At 43.3% G+C, this 17,700-nt stretch overlaps 1 protein-coding gene across 1 annotated transcript in view; it reads right to left on the bottom strand.

The window, feature by feature from the left end:
- MUC4 (mucin 4, cell surface associated) overlaps nt 1-17,700 on the bottom strand; it is a gene marked incomplete at both ends in the record, with an annotated part of 50,973 nt that overhangs the window by 22,353 nt on the left and 10,920 nt on the right. The window lies entirely within an intron of this gene.

Here is a 17,700-nt window from a genome sequence, read left to right as displayed (position 1 = left end):
GTCATCAGGGCGGGTAGGGGCCCCCAAGAGTGTCCCCAAGCTGCTCCTCCGCCCTTGCCCCCCGTTCCCCTAAGTGGGAGCCATCAAGGACTCCTCTCTCCACTTGCATTCAACCCATCTCCTCATTTTACCCCTGAAATGGTACGCTCAGCCTTCCCCAGTTTGAAGAAAAACAGGTTCTGCTGTCAGAATACCAACAGATTATTCTGTACCAGTTATGGTACTCAAAATTCTTTTAAGGGTGAAAAGACAAAATTCCTCCAATGTAGTGAAGATGAGTAATTGAAAGATCATTTCACAGAATGAGACTTGTTCCCTAAGATGGTATTTCTCTAGGTAAACTTAAAATCCCCGTAGAATTTGTCATCAGATCCCCCATGGAGGTCCTTGGGCTCCAATTTGAGAAACCTTGTCCTAAACATTTCTCCAATGGGCCTCCTCCTTTCCATACTGGCAGCCCTCACCTGGTACTGCTTGGAATACTGCAGCAGTCTCTACACTGCTCTCCTGGCCTCCTGCAAATTCATCCCCCACCCCAGCCGCCATGGCACTGTTCATAAATGTAAACCACGCCACGTCCTCCCTGGTGCCTGTTATCTACAAGATTCCCTCACATGACAGCTTTGCTTCTCAGCACCCTTCCCCTCACTTCTGGTAACCCCAAATGCTTTACGGATCTCCTCCCCATGCAACACTAAGACTGCTTTTCCTGTCCATGCCTTTATTCCAGCTGTTCAGGCCCTCCTGCCTGCCTGGGGCACTTCCACTACCCCAGCTCCTATTCACTCTTTCCAGGAAGCCTCCTCTTCACCTTGACCCCACCGCCCACCCCTGACATTCCCTCGGGCCTTCCAGTCTGTGCAGCTAATATCCTGGGCTTATTCCTCTAATGGCACCTACTGAGGCAGCAGCTCTGTCTCTTGCTAGACAGCACCTTGTATCTCTAGGTCCTAGCCCAGCACCACGTGCAAAGCCAACCCTCAGCACCCAACTCTGATGCTCTTGCCTTGCCCCTGTAAGGCCCTTCTGATTCAAAACAACAGTCTATGAGCAAGCAGGCTGAAACTAAGCACTCAGTTACCCACCCCTATCAAGGGGGTAGGAGAGCGGCTGGACTTCCAATGGCCCAGGTGGGGCAGTGGGGAGATCCACAGAACTGGTTCCCCCAGCGACCCATGGGGGATCTCACTGGTAGATCCAATCCAGCTGCCACAGCTACAACCTCCACATCTAACTCCATCCTCTCCCTCCCAGGGTGGAGAGGCTCCAGCTTTATGGAATCACTTGCCTTTCTCGGGCTTGATAGGGACTGGGACAGCTGTTGAACAGGTGCCTCTGGAAGTGCCAGCAGTGGGAGTGGTAAGGGACTGGGAGGTTGTTGAGGGTAGTGATGTTGCTGTGCTTCTCCCACTGTCTGTCTTCTGTGAGGTTACGATTGTTCCTGGGCAGGCAGGGAAAGAAGACTGGAGTGGGCTTTACAGAGAAAATAGCAGAGTTAAAGAGAGTCAGAGACTTTAGGAGCTGGGAGAGACAGCTAGAAACCTGTCTGTCTTCTGGTCACACCCAAATCACTCCCTGCAGAAAAGCAGTTATCTCCTGGGGTAGAAGGGATGATGAGCCTGTCACCCACCATACCCGCCACTGACTTCATCTTCTCGTGGACCTGAACTCCAGCCTGGCAGTGCTAACTCACCTTCCTCTCTCAAGCACTCCTTGAAGCTGAACTGAGCCAATTGGGCCACTGTAAGAGGCCAAGACCCCGGAGTCCCCACCTACCTGATGTCTCAGTCTTCACGGCAGAACTTAAGGATGCTGTGGATGGTGGAGAAGTGCTGGTAACAGACAGATGAGTGGGGTGACCTGTGAATAGGGTGGTGGAGCTCCAGGTGACTGCAGGGCCAGGGGCTGATTGAGAGAATGAAGAATTACTGGTTGAAGTATAGAAACTCGATATGGTCTGAGCTGTGCCCACATTACCAGAAGAAGTAGAGTCAGAGACAGAATAGTCTGTGGATGGCTGTAGAGTAAGCAATGGACTCTTAGAATACTTACATGCTGAAGAAGTATCAGGAGTGGTATTGATGGAAAGGTAGCTTGTCGGTGGAAATGGTGAAGTCGGTGTGGATCCAGCTACACTGTTTTGATTACTTGTAGAAACCATATCTGTTGGCTTTGTAATAGGATGCATAGTAGAGGCTACTGTCTGAACAGGTGCAAGATGCTCAGAGGTGGGTGTGCTTGACTCGCCCACTGAGGAATTAGGGACTTGTGTGGTATTTGTCAAGGAGTTATTGTCAGAACCTACAGGGGAAATGACCCCAGCCATCGTATTTTCATGGGTGAATGAGCCTGGGGTTGTTGTCAGAACTTCTCCACTTGTGGACAACATTGTGGAAGGAGAACGAGAGGCTACATCACTCAGGGTGTCTGTTGAAGCTGGTGAATTGATCATCTCTGATGTTGTAGGAGATGTGTTGCTTACACTAAATGGAGAGAAATTTCTGTCTGTTGAGGTCCGTGCTGTCAGTATTTCTGACGTTGTTGCAGGTGTGCGGCTCACACTAGCTGGATATGAAGTGGTTGTTTCACCTGAAGAGGATGTCTCCTGGGGCGTGCCTTCTGTAAGAGTGGGTCCACGTGGGGATGATGAGAGGGTTGATGTGATCACATCTGTGATGGTAGTTGTTTGAGCTTCTCTGGTGGTTTCTATGCTCTGAGTATGGTGGTCCTGAGAAGATGCTGACGTTTCCTCAGTAGAAGTGGTGGAAGAGGGTAAGGTTGGTTGGTCCTCTAGTCCAGGTTTAACTGAGACTGTTGAGGCTACTGGAGTGATATTTCTCGTTAGAGTTGGTGACATGTCCATTGTGTTTTCTAAAGTGGTGTCTGTTGAAGCTGGTGATGTCATCATCTCTGATGTTGTAGGAGACGTGTTGCTTCCAGTAGATGGGGAGAAATTTCTGTCTGTTGAGGGTGGTGTTGTCAACATTTCTGATGTTGTCGCAGGTGTGCGGCTCACCGTGGCTGCGGAAGAAGTGATTGTTTCACCTGAAGAGGATGTCTCCTGGGGCGTGCCTTCTGTAAGAGTGGATCCCCGTGGGGATGATGAGGGAGTAGATGTGGTCACATCTGTGATGGTGGTGGTTTGAGTTTCTCTGGTGGTTTCCATGCTCTGAGCCTGGTGGTCCTGAGAAGATGCTGATGTTTCCTCAGTAGAAGTGGTGGAAGAGGGTAAGGTTGATTGTTGCTCTAGTCCAGCTGTCACTGAGGCTGTTGAGACCACTGGAGTGATATTACTCGTTACAGTTGGCCTTGTGTCCCTTGTGTTTATTACAGTGGTGTCTGTTGAAGCTGGTGATGTCATCATCTTTGATGTCATTCGAGATGTGTTGTCTCCAGTAGATGGAGAGAAATTTCTGTTTGTTGAGGTTGGTGTTGTCAATATTTCTGATGTTGTTGCAGGTGTGCGGCTCACACTAGCTGGATATGAAGTGGTTGTTTCACCTGAAGAGGATGTGTCCTGGGGCGTGCCTTCTGTAAGAGTGGATCCCCGTGGGGATGATGAGGGAGTGGATGTGGTCACATCTGTAATGGTGGTGGTTTGAGTTTCTCTGGTGGTTTCCATGCTCTGAGCCTGGTGGTCCTGAGAAGATGCTGATGTTTCCTCAGTAGAAGTGGTGGAAGAGGGTAAGGTTGATTGTTGCTCTAGTCCAGCTGTCACTGAGGCTGTTGAGACCACTGGAGTGATATTACTCGTTACAGTTGGCCTTGTGTCCCTTGTGTTTATTACAGTGGTGTCTGTTGAAGCTGGTGATGTCATCATCTTTGATGTCATTCGAGATGTGTTGCCTCCAGTAGATGGAGAGAAATTTCTGTTTGTTGAGGTTGGTGTTGTCAATATTTCTGATGTTGTTGCAGGTGTGCGGCTCACACTAGCTGGATATGAAGTGGTTGTTTCACCTGAAGAGGATGTCTCCTGGGGCGTGCCTTCTGTAAGAGTGGATCCCTGTGGGGATGATGAGGGAGTGGATGTGGTCACATCTGTGATGGTGGTGGTTTGAGTTTCTCTGGTGGTTTCCATGCTCTGAGCCTGGTGGTCCTGAGAAGATGCTGATGTTTCCTCAGTAGAAGTGGTGGAAGAGGGTAAGGTTGATTGTTGCTCTAGTCCAGCTGTCACTGAGGCTGTTGAGACCACTGGAGTGATATTACTCGTTACAGTTGGCCTTGTGTCCCTTGTGTTTATTACAGTGGTGTCTGTTGAAGCTGGTGATGTCATCATCTTTGATGTCATTCGAGATGTGTTGTCTCCAGTAGATGGAGAGAAATTTCTGTTTGTTGAGGTTGGTGTTGTCAATATTTCTGATGTTGTTGCAGGTGTGCGGCTCACACTAGCTGGATATGAAGTGGTTGTTTCACCTGAAGAGGATGTCTCCTGGGGCGTGCCTTCTGCAAGAGTGGATCCCCGTGGGGATGATGAGGGGGTGGATGTGGTCACATCTGTGATGGTGGTGGTTTGAGTTTCTCTGGTGGTTTCTATGCTCTGAGCCTGGTGGTCCTGAGAAGATGCTGATGTTTCCTCAGTAGAAGTGGTGGAAGAGGGTAAGGTTGATTGTTGCTCTAGTCCAGCTGTCACTGAGGCTGTTGAGACCACTGGAGTGATATTACTCGTTACAGTTGGCCTTGTGTCCCTTGTGTTTATTACAGTGGTGTCTGTTGAAGCTGGTGATGTCATCATCTTTGATGTCATTCGAGATGTGTTGTCTCCAGTAGATGGAGAGAAATTTCTGTTTGTTGAGGTTGGTGTTGTCAATATTTCTGATGTTGTTGCAGGTGTGCGGCTCACACTAGCTGGATATGAAGTGGTTGTTTCACCTGAAGAGGATGTCTCCTGGGGCGTGCCTTCTGTAAGAGTGGATCCCCGTGGGGATGATGAGGGAGTGGATGTGGTCACATCTGTGATGGTGGTGGTTTGAGTTTCTCTGGTGGTTTCCATGCTCTGAGCCTGGTGGTCCTGAGAAGATGCTGATGTTTCCTCAGTAGAAGTGGTGGAAGAGGGTAAGGTTGATTGTTGCTCTAGTCCAGCTGTCACTGAGGCTGTTGAGACCACTGGAGTGATATTACTCGTTACAGTTGGCCTTGTGTCCCTTGTGTTTATTACAGTGGTGTCTGTTGAAGCTGGTGATGTCATCATCTTTGATGTCATTCGAGATGTGTTGTCTCCAGTAGATGGAGAGAAATTTCTGTTTGTTGAGGTTGGTGTTGTCAATATTTCTGATGTTGTTGCAGGTGTGCGGCTCACACTAGCTGGATATGAAGTGGTTGTTTCACCTGAAGAGGATGTCTCCTGGGGCGTGCCTTCTGTAAGAGTGGATCCCCGTGGGGATGATGAGGGAGTGGATGTGGTCACATCTGTGATGGTGGTGGTTTGAGTGTCTCTGGTGGTTTCCATGCTCTGAGCCTGGTGGTCCTGAGAAGATGCTGATGTTTCCTCAGTAGAAGTGGTGGAAGAGGGTAAGTTTGATTGTTGCTCTAGTCCAGCTGTCACTGAGGCTGTTGAGACCACTGGAGTGATATTACTCGTTACAGTTGGCCTTGTGTCCCTTGTGTTTATTACAGTGGTGTCTGTTGAAGCTGGTGATGTCATCATCTTTGATGTCATTCGAGATGTGTTGTCTCCAGTAGATGGAGAGAAATTTCTGTTTGTTGAGGTTGGTGTTGTCAATATTTCTGATGTTGTTGCAGGTGTGCGGCTCACACTAGCTGGATATGAAGTGGTTGTTTCACCTGAAGAGGATGTCTCCTGGGGCGTGCCTTCTGTAAGAGTGGATCCCCGTGGGGATGATGAGGGAGTGGATGTGGTCACATCTGTGATGGTGGTGGTTTGAGTGTCTCTGGTGGTTTCCATGCTCTGAGCCTGGTGGTCCTGAGAAGATGCTGATGTTTCCTCAGTAGAAGTGGTGGAAGAGGGTAAGTTTGATTGTTGCTCTAGTCCAGCTGTCACTGAGGCTGTTGAGACCACTGGAGTGATATTACTCGTTACAGTTGGCCTTGTGTCCCTTGTGTTTATTACAGTGGTGTCTGTTGAAGCTGGTGATGTCATCATCTTTGATGTCATTCGAGATGTGTTGTCTCCAGTAGATGGAGAGAAATTTCTGTTTGTTGAGGTTGGTGTTGTCAATATTTCTGATGTTGTTGCAGGTGTGCGGCTCACACTAGCTGGATATGAAGTGGTTGTTTCACCTGAAGAGGATGTCTCCTGGGGCATGCCTTCTGTAAGAGTGGATCCCCGTGGGGATGATGAGGGAGTGGATGTGGTCACATCTGTGATGGTGGTGGTTTGAGTGTCTCTGGTGGTTTCCATGCTCTGAGCCTGGTGGTCCTGAGAAGATGCTGATGTTTCCTCAGTAGAAGTGGTGGAAGAGGGTAAGGTTGATTGTTGCTCTAGTCCAGCTGTCACTGAGGCTGTTGAGACCACTGGAGTGATATTACTCGTTACAGTTGGCCTTGTGTCCCTTGTGTTTATTACAGTGGTGTCTGTTGAAGCTGGTGATGTCATCATCTTTGATGTCATTCGAGATGTGTTGTCTCCAGTAGATGGAGAGAAATTTCTGTTTGTTGAGGTTGGTGTTGTCAATATTTCTGATGTTGTTGCAGGTGTGCGGCTCACACTAGCTGGATATGAAGTGGTTGTTTCACCTGAAGAGGATGTCTCCTGGGGCGTGCCTTCTGTAAGAGTGGATCCCCGTGGGGATGATGAGGGAGTGGATGTGGTCACATCTGTGATGGTGGTGGTTTGAGTTTCTCTGGTGGTTTCCATGCTCTGAGCCTGGTGGTCCTGAGAAGATGCTGATGTTTCCTCAGTAGAAGTGGTGGAAGAGGGTAAGGTTGATTGTTGCTCTAGTCCAGCTGTCACTGAGGCTGTTGAGACCACTGGAGTGATATTACTCGTTACAGTTGGCCTTGTGTCCCTTGTGTTTATTACAGTGGTGTCTGTTGAAGCTGGTGATGTCATCATCTTTGATGTCATTCGAGATGTGTTGTCTCCAGTAGATGGAGAGAAATTTCTGTTTGTTGAGGTTGGTGTTGTCAATATTTCTGATGTTGTTGCAGGTGTGCGGCTCACACTAGCTGGATATGAAGTGGTTGTTTCACCTGAAGAGGATGTCTCCTGGGGCGTGCCTTCTGCAAGAGTGGATCCCCGTGGGGATGATGAGGGGGTGGATGTGGTCACATCTGTGATGGTGGTGGTTTGAGTTTCTCTGGTGGTTTCTATGCTCTGAGCCTGGTGGTCCTGAGAAGATGCTGATGTTTCCTCAGTAGAAGTGGTGGAAGAGGGTAAGGTTGATTGTTGCTCTAGTCCAGCTGTCACTGAGGCTGTTGAGACCACTGGAGTGATATTACTCGTTACAGTTGGCCTTGTGTCCCTTGTGTTTATTACAGTGGTGTCTGTTGAAGCTGGTGATGTCATCATCTTTGATGTCATTCGAGATGTGTTGTCTCCAGTAGATGGAGAGAAATTTCTGTTTGTTGAGGTTGGTGTTGTCAATATTTCTGATGTTGTTGCAGGTGTGCGGCTCACACTAGCTGGATATGAAGTGGTTGTTTCACCTGAAGAGGATGTCTCCTGGGGCGTGCCTTCTGTAAGAGTGGATCCCCGTGGGGATGATGAGGGAGTGGATGTGGTCACATCTGTGATGGTGGTGGTTTGAGTGTCTCTGGTGGTTTCCATGCTCTGAGCCTGGTGGTCCTGAGAAGATGCTGACGTTTCCTCAGTAGAAGTGGTGGAAGAGGGTAAGGTTGGTTGGTCCTCTAGTCCAGGTTTAACTGAGACTGTGGAGGCTACTGGAGTGATATTTCTCGTTAGAGTTGGTGACATGTCCATTGTGTTTTCTACAGTGGTGTCTGTTGAAGCTGGTGATGTCATCATCTCTGATGTTGTAGGAGACGTGTTGCTTCCAGTAGATGGGGAGAAATTTCTGTCTGTTGAGGGTGGTGTTGTCAATATTTCTGATGTTGTTGCTGGTGTGTGGCTCACACTAGCTGGATATGAAGTGGTTGTTTCACCTGAAGAGGATGTCTCCTGGGGCGTGCCTTCTGTAAGAGTGGATCCCCGTGGGGATGATGAGGGAGTGGATGTGGTCACATCTGTGATGGTGGTGGTTTGAGTTTCTCTGGTGGTTTCCATGCTCTGAGCCTGGTGGTCCTGAGAAGATGCTGATGTTTCCTCAGTAGAAGTGGTGGAAGAGGGTAAGGTTGATTGTTGCTCTAGTCCAGCTGTCACTGAGGCTGTTGAGACCACTGGAGTGATATTACTCGTTACAGTTGGCCTTGTGTCCCTTGTGTTTATTACAGTGGTGTCTGTTGAAGCTGGTGATGTCATCATCTTTGATGTCATTCGAGATGTGTTGTCTCCAGTAGATGGAGAGAAATTTCTGTTTGTTGAGGTTGGTGTTGTCAATATTTCTGATGTTGTTGCAGGTGTGCGGCTCACACTAGCTGGATATGAAGTGGTTGTTTCACCTGAAGAGGATGTCTCCTGGGGCGTGCCTTCTGCAAGAGTGGATCCCCGTGGGGATGATGAGGGAGTGGATGTGGTCACATCTGTGATGGTGGTGGTTTGAGTGTCTCTGGTGGTTTCCGTGCTCTGAGCCTGGTGGTCCTGAGAAGATGGTGATGTTACCTGAGTAGTGGGTCTGGAAGGGGATGCTTTTGTTTTTCCCTCTACTGTAGGTGTTTTTGAGACTGCTAAAGTGCCTGGAGCATTACTGCTAGTAACAGAATGTGATGTTCCTTTTGTTTGGTATACAGTGGACTTTGTTGAGGTTGTTACTGTGGACATTTCCGATGTTGAGAGAAGTGTGTGGCTGATACTGGAACGGGATAGTTTCTCAGTAACACTACTTGTCAGTTTGTGTCTATTTGTGGCAGATGAAGTTCCAGATGTGCTTGTTTGGGCAGTGCCTTTAAATATAAGATACAAGGACTCATCAGATGAGAGGTTCCTTCTGTGAAGCTGGAAAGTCTATAACAGAATCATTCTGCTCATGTATCACTCTATATCACAGGGCTTCAGAATAAATGGCTGCAGGATTTATTATTTAACCATGTCTAAGTTTTCTACCAACACTGTGGTACCTAGTCATAAATAATATTTCAATGAATGTCTTTGTGCTAACATTTTCTCCATTACCATTAATTTTGTGAGTATGGTAATTGAAACTGGCCCAGTATACTCCTACCTTCCCCATATAAGTCTTATATGGAAGCCAAGATCCATTAGCTGCAGTCTCAGAACAGTGTTTTAATTAAAATACACACACTGTTCATTCAACGAAAAACATTCAAATTTTTGCATATCCTATACAAACATTTCTTAAACATGATAAAGGAGATGAGTAGCCTTCTGCCTTTTTCATAGCCTCTTTTTCTTTTCCTTAACCTAGTGCTTATCTCTCAGTTTTCCTTCTCACCTGTCTCCTAATTCTATTTCTAAAAATCCTTCAATTTTCTCCCCCAGTGATAATCTTCTGATCTTCTTTTCCTCCTTTATTTCTCTCTCGTACCCCATCTCAAATACCTAAGAATTTTGCTGACTCATCAGGACCTTCTTTGAAGAGTAAGGAAAGGGAAATATTATGAACTTGTGTATTTGAATGCCTGACATGAATAGATACATGTACTGTTGACAGTACATGTCAACTACTTGTACTGTCTTAAAAAGCTTTGTTTATTCAGTATAAAGCATTTGGGAGTAGACCAAATAATACAAGAGAATTTATGAGGACTCAAGTATAAAAGTGACTCCCTCTTCTCTGGAATATTGTGGGTGTTTTTTGGGTGGACGGTCTCTCTCTCTCTCTTTTTTTTTTTTTTGGCTGCATTGGGTCTTCATTGCTGCGCTCTGGCTTTTCTGTAGTTGCAGCAAGCGGGTGCTACCCTTCGTTGTGGTGTGTGGGTTTCTCGTTGCAGTGTGTGGGCTTCTCATTGCGGTGGCTTCTCTTGTTGTGGAGCACGTGCTCTAGGCACGGGGCTTCAGTAATTGTGGCTCTAGAGCGCAGGCTCAGTAGTTGTGGCGCACGGCTTAGCTGCTCCACGACATGTGGGATCTTCCCAGACGAGGGATCGACCCCGTTTCCCCTGCATTGGCAGGCGGATTCTTAACCACTGCACCAACATGGAAGCCCTGGACTCTCTTTTATATTCAGATGTACAGTTATTTTTATTTCATTTTACTGTCTCTGAGGACCATCTTTGTGGGTGTTCCCTCTACCTACAATCCAGAGCTTTCCCTTTCTACCTTAATTTTTCTTTTTAAATGGGAGTAGCATGAATTCTGTTGGTTTTTAGAACAATGTGGGAGGTCCTGAGAACAGGCTGACCCCCTTTTAACAAACCTCAGCAAGATGCTTCTCAAGGCACCACTGCCTTAGAGTTGCCAGCAAGCCCCCAAGATGAGGCATAGAGCCACAGGGCCTGGGGCCCAAGCTCCTTTTAGGATCAATAAAACTGTTTTCATGTTAATTTCTTTTACAATCAGAAGGGAAAAAAATCAATGTAATTATAATGAATATATAATAATGAATCCAGCCCTGATTGCATTAGTCCAACACAGTCATGAAGTACAGTTTTTAATTTTTTTTTTAATCAGAGCAAGAAGTCCAGGAAGACAAAAGTGCCTAGCACCCATGAAAGTCATTGTGTGGCCCTTTTTCTAGACGGTCTCAACAAAAGTCTCGACCCAGTGATAAAGAGATAGGCATAATAGTGGCAGTTCATTGATGACAATCTAACTTCATTTTATATTTTACATTAGTTCAGATACCTTGTCTGATTTCTCCCCCCAAACTATCTTCAACTCCCAAAAAAATTTATTGAAAAAACCGCAGAGCTAACTTCTTTTTGATTCAACCCTTATGTTGACACTAATTTTTTTCCAGTAGTTACTGAGTACAATAATGAATCCAGTTTTAAACAAATTTTGCAGTATTTGGTTCTATATAGAAGTATCTTTTCCATTTATCAAGAGATGTTGTTCTCTTAAGTAATATGAACATCAAGGCTAAGACACTATTCTTTCTTTGAAAAGAGCTCTTTTCTCCAAGGTGATGACAGTAGCCAGTTTCAAAATACTTAATTGAAGGGGGAGATTTTTCCTCATTAGTCAAATTCAAAACAGAGCATTAATAAGGTTAACATCTAGAAGAAAGTGCTTCTCTAGGTGGTTAAGGCCTCTGACATATACATTCAGGGCCTCAAAAGTAAATTTGACAACTACATACACTGATTTTTTAAAAATCCTATAAAGTGAATATGTTTTTTTTTTTTTTTTTTGTGGTACGCGGGCCTCTCACTGTTGTGGCCTCTCCCGTTGCGGAGCACAGGCTCCGGATGCTCAGGCTCAGCGGCCATGGCTCACGGGCCCAGCCGCTCCGCGGCATGTGGGATCTTCCCGGACCAGGGCACGAACCCGTGTCTCCTGCATCAGCAGGTGCTCTCAACCACTGCACCACCAGGGAAGCCCTGAATTTGTTTTTGAAATGAAAAAGCATCATCAATTTTTTTCAAGGAATTTAGAATAAGATTAAATTTTAATATTTTTTATTTGATTTGAAATGGCCAGTCTTCCTGCTAAAGTCACCAAATACTCCTTCCCTTAAGACCGCCCTGAGAGGTACAAAAGATGAAGACAAATTCCTTCGCTGTGGAGAATAAGCAGTATCTGTGCAGAAGGAGATGACTGAGTCCCAAGTGTGTGCGTTCCTGGGTTGCCAGGCAGTACTGAGGCTAAATGAGCCCAGGTTAGGTCTGGTCGATAAAACTTGTGCCAGGTCGGAGGTTTAGACATGCTTGGAGGGAAGCTTAAAAAAATGCTACAATAAAGGCTAAGGGATGGAAAAGCAGGATTCCCACAGAGTGAGGCAACCTGATTAGGGCTGCTTCAAATTATTAAGAAAAAAATCTCAGGAATATAACAACTCATCTTCCTTATGAGAAAGAAGGCAGCATTAGACTAGAATAGTGACCAGACTATTTTAAACTCCATAATGGGAAGGAGTGTTATAGCATTTTTTAAAAAGCAAATTAAATTTCTACCTTTTTAAATTTTTTAATTAATTTATTTTTGCTGTGTTGCGTCTTCGTTTCTGTGCGAGGGCTTTCTCTAGTTGTGGCAAGCGGGGGCCACTCTTCATCGCGGTGCGCAGGCCTCTCACTATGGCGGCCTCTCTTGTTGCGGAGCACAGGCTCCAGACACGCAGGCTCAGTAGTTGTGGCACACAGGCTTAGTCGCTCCGCGGCATGTGGGATCCTCCCAGACCAGGGCTCGAACCCGTGTCCCCTGCATTAGCAGGCAGATTCTCAACCACAGCGCCACCAGGGAAGCCCTACCATTTTTAATTTTTATTTTTAACATTTGTCCCAATCTAGCAGAAACCTAATGAGTAAGTACACATACTCTAGCCCTGACCACATCATAACATGATGTTAATTTAATTGATCATACCTAATTTTTTTTTCAATTTATTGGCCTGGAAAAATGTTTAAATATCAACTTATTTTATTTAAAATATTTGACTGCACTTACACTAGCTACAGACAAACCCTGTCAGCCAGGAGAACATACCATCCTCCTGAACTTTAAGGTCCATGAGTCTTCTAAACCAAGAAGAAACCAAGAAAGCGTGTCTTTCCCCCTCTTAGGAACTTAGTCGTTTTGGGTTTTGTTAGGTCCCTTGCTGTTCTCAAAAAAAATTTTAACTTCTGTGCTCACAACTAGTTGGAGGGATATAGTTCACAGTGAGACAAACTCCTAGAGAAGAATTTAGGTTTGAGTGCTGTTCCTGGAGGTGACTGCAATTTCACCACTTTCTTTTCTTAAGAAAGCAGTTTAATGGATAAACAAGGTCCTACTGTGTAGTAAAGGGAACTATATTCAATATCCTGTGATAAACCATAGTGGAAAAGAATATGAAAAAGAATATATATGTATAACTGAGTCAATTTGCTGTACAGCAGAAATTAATACAACATCATAAATCAACTATACTTCCATAAAATATTTTTTAAAAAGAAAGCAATTTAGACTTTTGAGTGAGAATGACTATGAATCAGCTCTAATTTATTAAAAAGAAAGTGACTCACCTGCAGCTCTAATTTGTTAAAAAGAAAGTGACTCACCTACTATTTATTAATAGTAACTAATTACAGTCCTAATAGTACTAATTACGCTTCTAAGTTGGTATGGACAAATGCATGGATTGAGCTGCAGAGCTGTGTTGGAAAGTCCTTGGGTTCCTATTTAACCCAAAATGACTCTGCTTAGACTTTAAAAGGGGACTTTCTTTATTCAGAATTATGAGTAGATTTGTTTGTAGGACTCCATATTCTATACCTTCTCTCTCCTCAGTAAAGTTCCAAAACTTGGTTTCTCTAGATAAGGTTTGGATTGGAAAACATACACTATGCAATTATTATTAGGCTTATTTTATTTTCCTAAAAACATAAATAAAAGCAACACTCTGTCATCTGGCTTTGAGTCACCAGACAGAAGCTATTTACATGCCAAACTTACTAAACTTATTATAGATTCTTGGCAATTAAATCTTGTCAGAGCCTACATCACCTCTGCTAAAATCAGTATCAGCAGCAAAAGTTTCATGACTGCACAGCCCAATTTTTTAAGTAAAGATTTTTTTGTTTATAAAAGTAGTACAGCTCCATTTCCAGCAATATGGCAGAAGAGATAAGTCTTTACAAAACCTGCAAATGACAAATAATGTGTAATAAGTGTTGTCTGAATGCTGAACTGAGAACAGAAGAAAGAGAGGGAGACACTCAGGAGTGAAGGAGTTGAAAACTAAGAGGATAAGTAAGTGCTCTCGCAAGATATGCATGTATTTCTGAGATCTAGAGTTAGGGGATTTAAGGGCTTCATAGGGAAAGGAGACAGAATCTTAGATCAGGACACTGTAAATTGAGTATCTTCTGCATAAAGCTGGAACCCTCAGTGAAAAGGTGGACTAGAAAAAATCAGAAAGAAGAAAGAAAAAGAAAGCTGAATGAACAATATAATTAAGAACAGCAGGACTTCCCTGCTGGTGCAGTGGTTAAGAATCCACCTACAAATGCAGGAGACATGGGTTCAAGCCCTGGTCCAGGAAGATCCCACATGCCATGGAGCAACTAAGCCCACACGCCACAACTACTGAGCCTGTGCTCTAGAGCCCACGGGCCACAACTACTGAGCCTGCATGCCTAGAGCCCATGCTCTGCAACAAGAGAAGCCACTGCAATGAGAAGCCTGCACACCGCAACGAAGAGTAGCTCCTGCTCACCAAACTAGAGAAAGCCCGCACACAGCAATGAAGACCCAATGCAGCCAAAAGTAAAATTTAAAAAAATAAAAGTAAATAAATAAATAAATTTATATATATATAAAAAGAACAGAACTTAGTGATAGAAAAACAATTGAAAACAGAATAAGGCCAAAAGTTGTTTTTTTGAAGACAAAATAGACACACAGTTAGCAAAAGGAAGGAAATAATGAAGAAATAGAAAATCTAAACAGACTTACAACTCATAAGGAGATTGAACCAACAAAGAAAAGCACTGGACCTGATGACTTCACTGGTGAATTCTACCAAACACTTAAAGAAAAACTAACACCAATCCTTCTCAAACCTTTCCAATAAATTGAAGAGGCAAGAACACTTTCTAACTCATTCTTTTAGGCCAGAATAACCCTGATACCAAACCCAGACAACATTTATTGATAGATAAGTTGATAAGCAAATGTGATATATACGTACAATGGAATATTATTCAGCCTTAAAAAGGAACAAAATTCTGACATATGCTACAACATGGACAAATCTTGAGGATGTTATGCTAAGTGAAATAAGCAAGTCACGAAAAGATAAATATTGTATGATTCCACTTATATGAGGTACTTAGGCTTGTCAAAATTGAGACAGAAAGTAGAATGGCAGTTGCCAAGGGCTGGGGGGCAGAGGGAAGTGGGGAGTTATTGTTTAGTGGGTATAGACTTTCAGTTTTACGGATGAAAAGAATTCTGGAGATGGATGGTGGTGACAGTACCACAACATTATAAATGTATTTAATGTCACTCAAAAACAGTAAAGATAGTAAATTTTATGTATGTGTATTTTACCACAATTTAAAAAATTGAAAAGAAAGGTAATTGAGGACTTCCCTGGTGGTGCAGTGGTTAAGAATCCACCTGCCAATGCAGGGGACTTTGGTTTGAGCCCTGGTCCAGGAAGATCCCACATACAGCAGAGCAACTAAGCCCATGAGCCACAACTACTGAAGCCCACGTGCCTAGAGCCCATGTCCGCAACAAGAGAAGCCACCGCTGTGAGAAGCCCGTGAACTGCAAGGAAGAGTAGCCCCTGCTCGCTGCAGCTAGAGAAAAGCCCACGTGCAGTAACAAAGACCCAACACAGCCAAAATAAATAAATTAATTAAAAAAGAAAAAAAGAAAAGTAATTGAGAAAAAAATAGGAAATCTGAATATAAACTATTCCAAACTGAATCATCAGTTAAAAGTGAAAAAGTCCATCCCTCACAAAATGTAGGTCGAGATGATTTTATAGGCAATTTTCACCAGACATTCAAGGAATAGATAATTTCAATTTATACAAACTCTTCCAGAGTTTAGTAAAAGAGGGAATGCTCTACAACTAATTTTGTAAGGTTAGTATAATACCAAGATGCAAAGACAGTATAAGAAAGGAAAACTATAGATCAGTAAATCTCAGTAATAGTATGGATGGAAATGTCTTAAACAAAATATTAGCAAGCCAAGTTCAATATTGGATTTATAAAAAATTATATCATGATCAAGCTGTTTAAACCAGAAATACAAGAAAAACTTAAAACTTTATTAAAGTATATAAATCATCATATAAACAGAAGGAAGGGAAAACATGATCGTCACAACAGATGCAGAAAAACTATTTGATAAAATTCAATACTCATCCCTGTTAAAATTCCTAGCAAACTAAAAATAGAAGTGAACTTCCTTAACCTGCTCAACAATATCAATAAAACCCTGTAGTAAACATCATACTTAAAGACAAAACATTGGAAATATTTCCTTTAAAATTCAGAATGAGTCCAGGATGCCAGCTATAACAACTTCTATTTGACATCAGGCTGGAGGTCTAGCCAGTGCAATAAGATAAGAAAAATAAACAAAGGTATGAAGGTATAGAGAAGTTCTTTTTGGTATGGAAAGGAAGAAATAAATGTGTGATTATTTGCAGATGATATAATTGTTTACATAGAAAACTACCTAAGTTTATAAATCATTAACAAATTTTACATATATGACCAAAAAATTTTTAAATGACTGCATTCCTATACATCAGCAAAAAAAATTTTTTTGGTGGTAGTGTTTTTGATAGTGACAAATATAAAGTACATAAGAATAAATCCAACAAAAGATGTGCTTAATCTTTATGGACAAAGTTATACAATATTGAAATATATTAAAGAAGACATACTCATTATATAAAAATTGTAAACTATAGATCTTGAAAGACCAAAACTTCATAATCTCACTCCCCAGACAATCACATTGTTATGTGTCCTTCCAGGATTTTTCCTATGTTTTAAAAAATATATAGTTCAAGTTACCTAGCATATATAACTTTGCATTCTTTTTAAAAATTTTACCTGATATAAGCATTTCTTCATGCTTTTATTCTTTGTACAGATAGCCTGAAGAAAGACAAATCTTTTCTGTCTCTGATGGTAGTTCTTTCTCTTCCTCCTTTTGTAGGCATGGAAGAGCTGGCTCAGGTGGATTGGGCCAGCTAATGTCAACAGCAAGATCTTGGGTGTTTTACATAAACACCACTGGCTGAGCTCTGGAGGTCCCCTTTCCTAACAAAGCCATTCCCTCAACCTGAAAACCTGCATTGTTACCATTCCCATTTCCCTACAAACAGCAGCAGCACAGGGGCAGGTGTTTCTCCTAGAACACTTCTTCCATTGTGTCCTGCTATAACCCCCTCTCTGTGAAATAATGAGAGCTCAGGGAGCATGTGCACTTTGCTTGGAAGTTTTTCCTTAATAAACCTTATTTTATGCTTGTTCCATGTGTTGCTAGTGTGTGTGTGTGGGTGTGTGTGGGGGGGTGGTGAGAGAGAGAGAGAGAGAGAGAGGGAAAGAGAGAGAGAGAAAGAGAGGGAGAGAGTCTGTGTCCCTTGTGGAACATTGGACATCACCTTTTTACATCAAATAATATTCCCATAATTAACTTACTGTTTGACACTTAGGCTGTTTACTATAAATAAAGCTTCGATGACTATCTTTCTGTATGATATTTTGTTTTGTTTTCATTATTTCAGCTCATTGTCTCAACATAAATTTCTGTAAGTGGAATTACTGGTTAATGCTGTTATAAAAGTCTTCATGTCATTAATACGTACTGCCAAATTTCTTTGCAGAAAAGCTGTGCCAATGTACAGTCCCACTGGCAGTATATGAGCAAGTACATGTTTCCCAATACCCTCTCCCTTTGAGGAAAAATCTTGTTTTGGCAGTACCAATTTTAGATATTGTCCAACAGGGCTGTGTCCTTTTGAATCTTTAAAGAACTTGCTAACCATGGGCTGAGTTGATTAGAGTGTCCTTTTCCAGCGTATAAGAAGGCAAGTGAGCCCCTTCACGTTGATG

Source organism: Grampus griseus (assembly GCF_964374135.1).
Source record: "Grampus griseus genome assembly, chromosome: 5".
In the NCBI taxonomy this organism is placed as follows: domain Eukaryota; kingdom Metazoa; phylum Chordata; class Mammalia; order Artiodactyla; family Delphinidae; genus Grampus; species Grampus griseus.
Note: the sequence above shows the minus strand (reverse complement) of the source record. Positions and strands in the feature narration are given on the sequence as shown.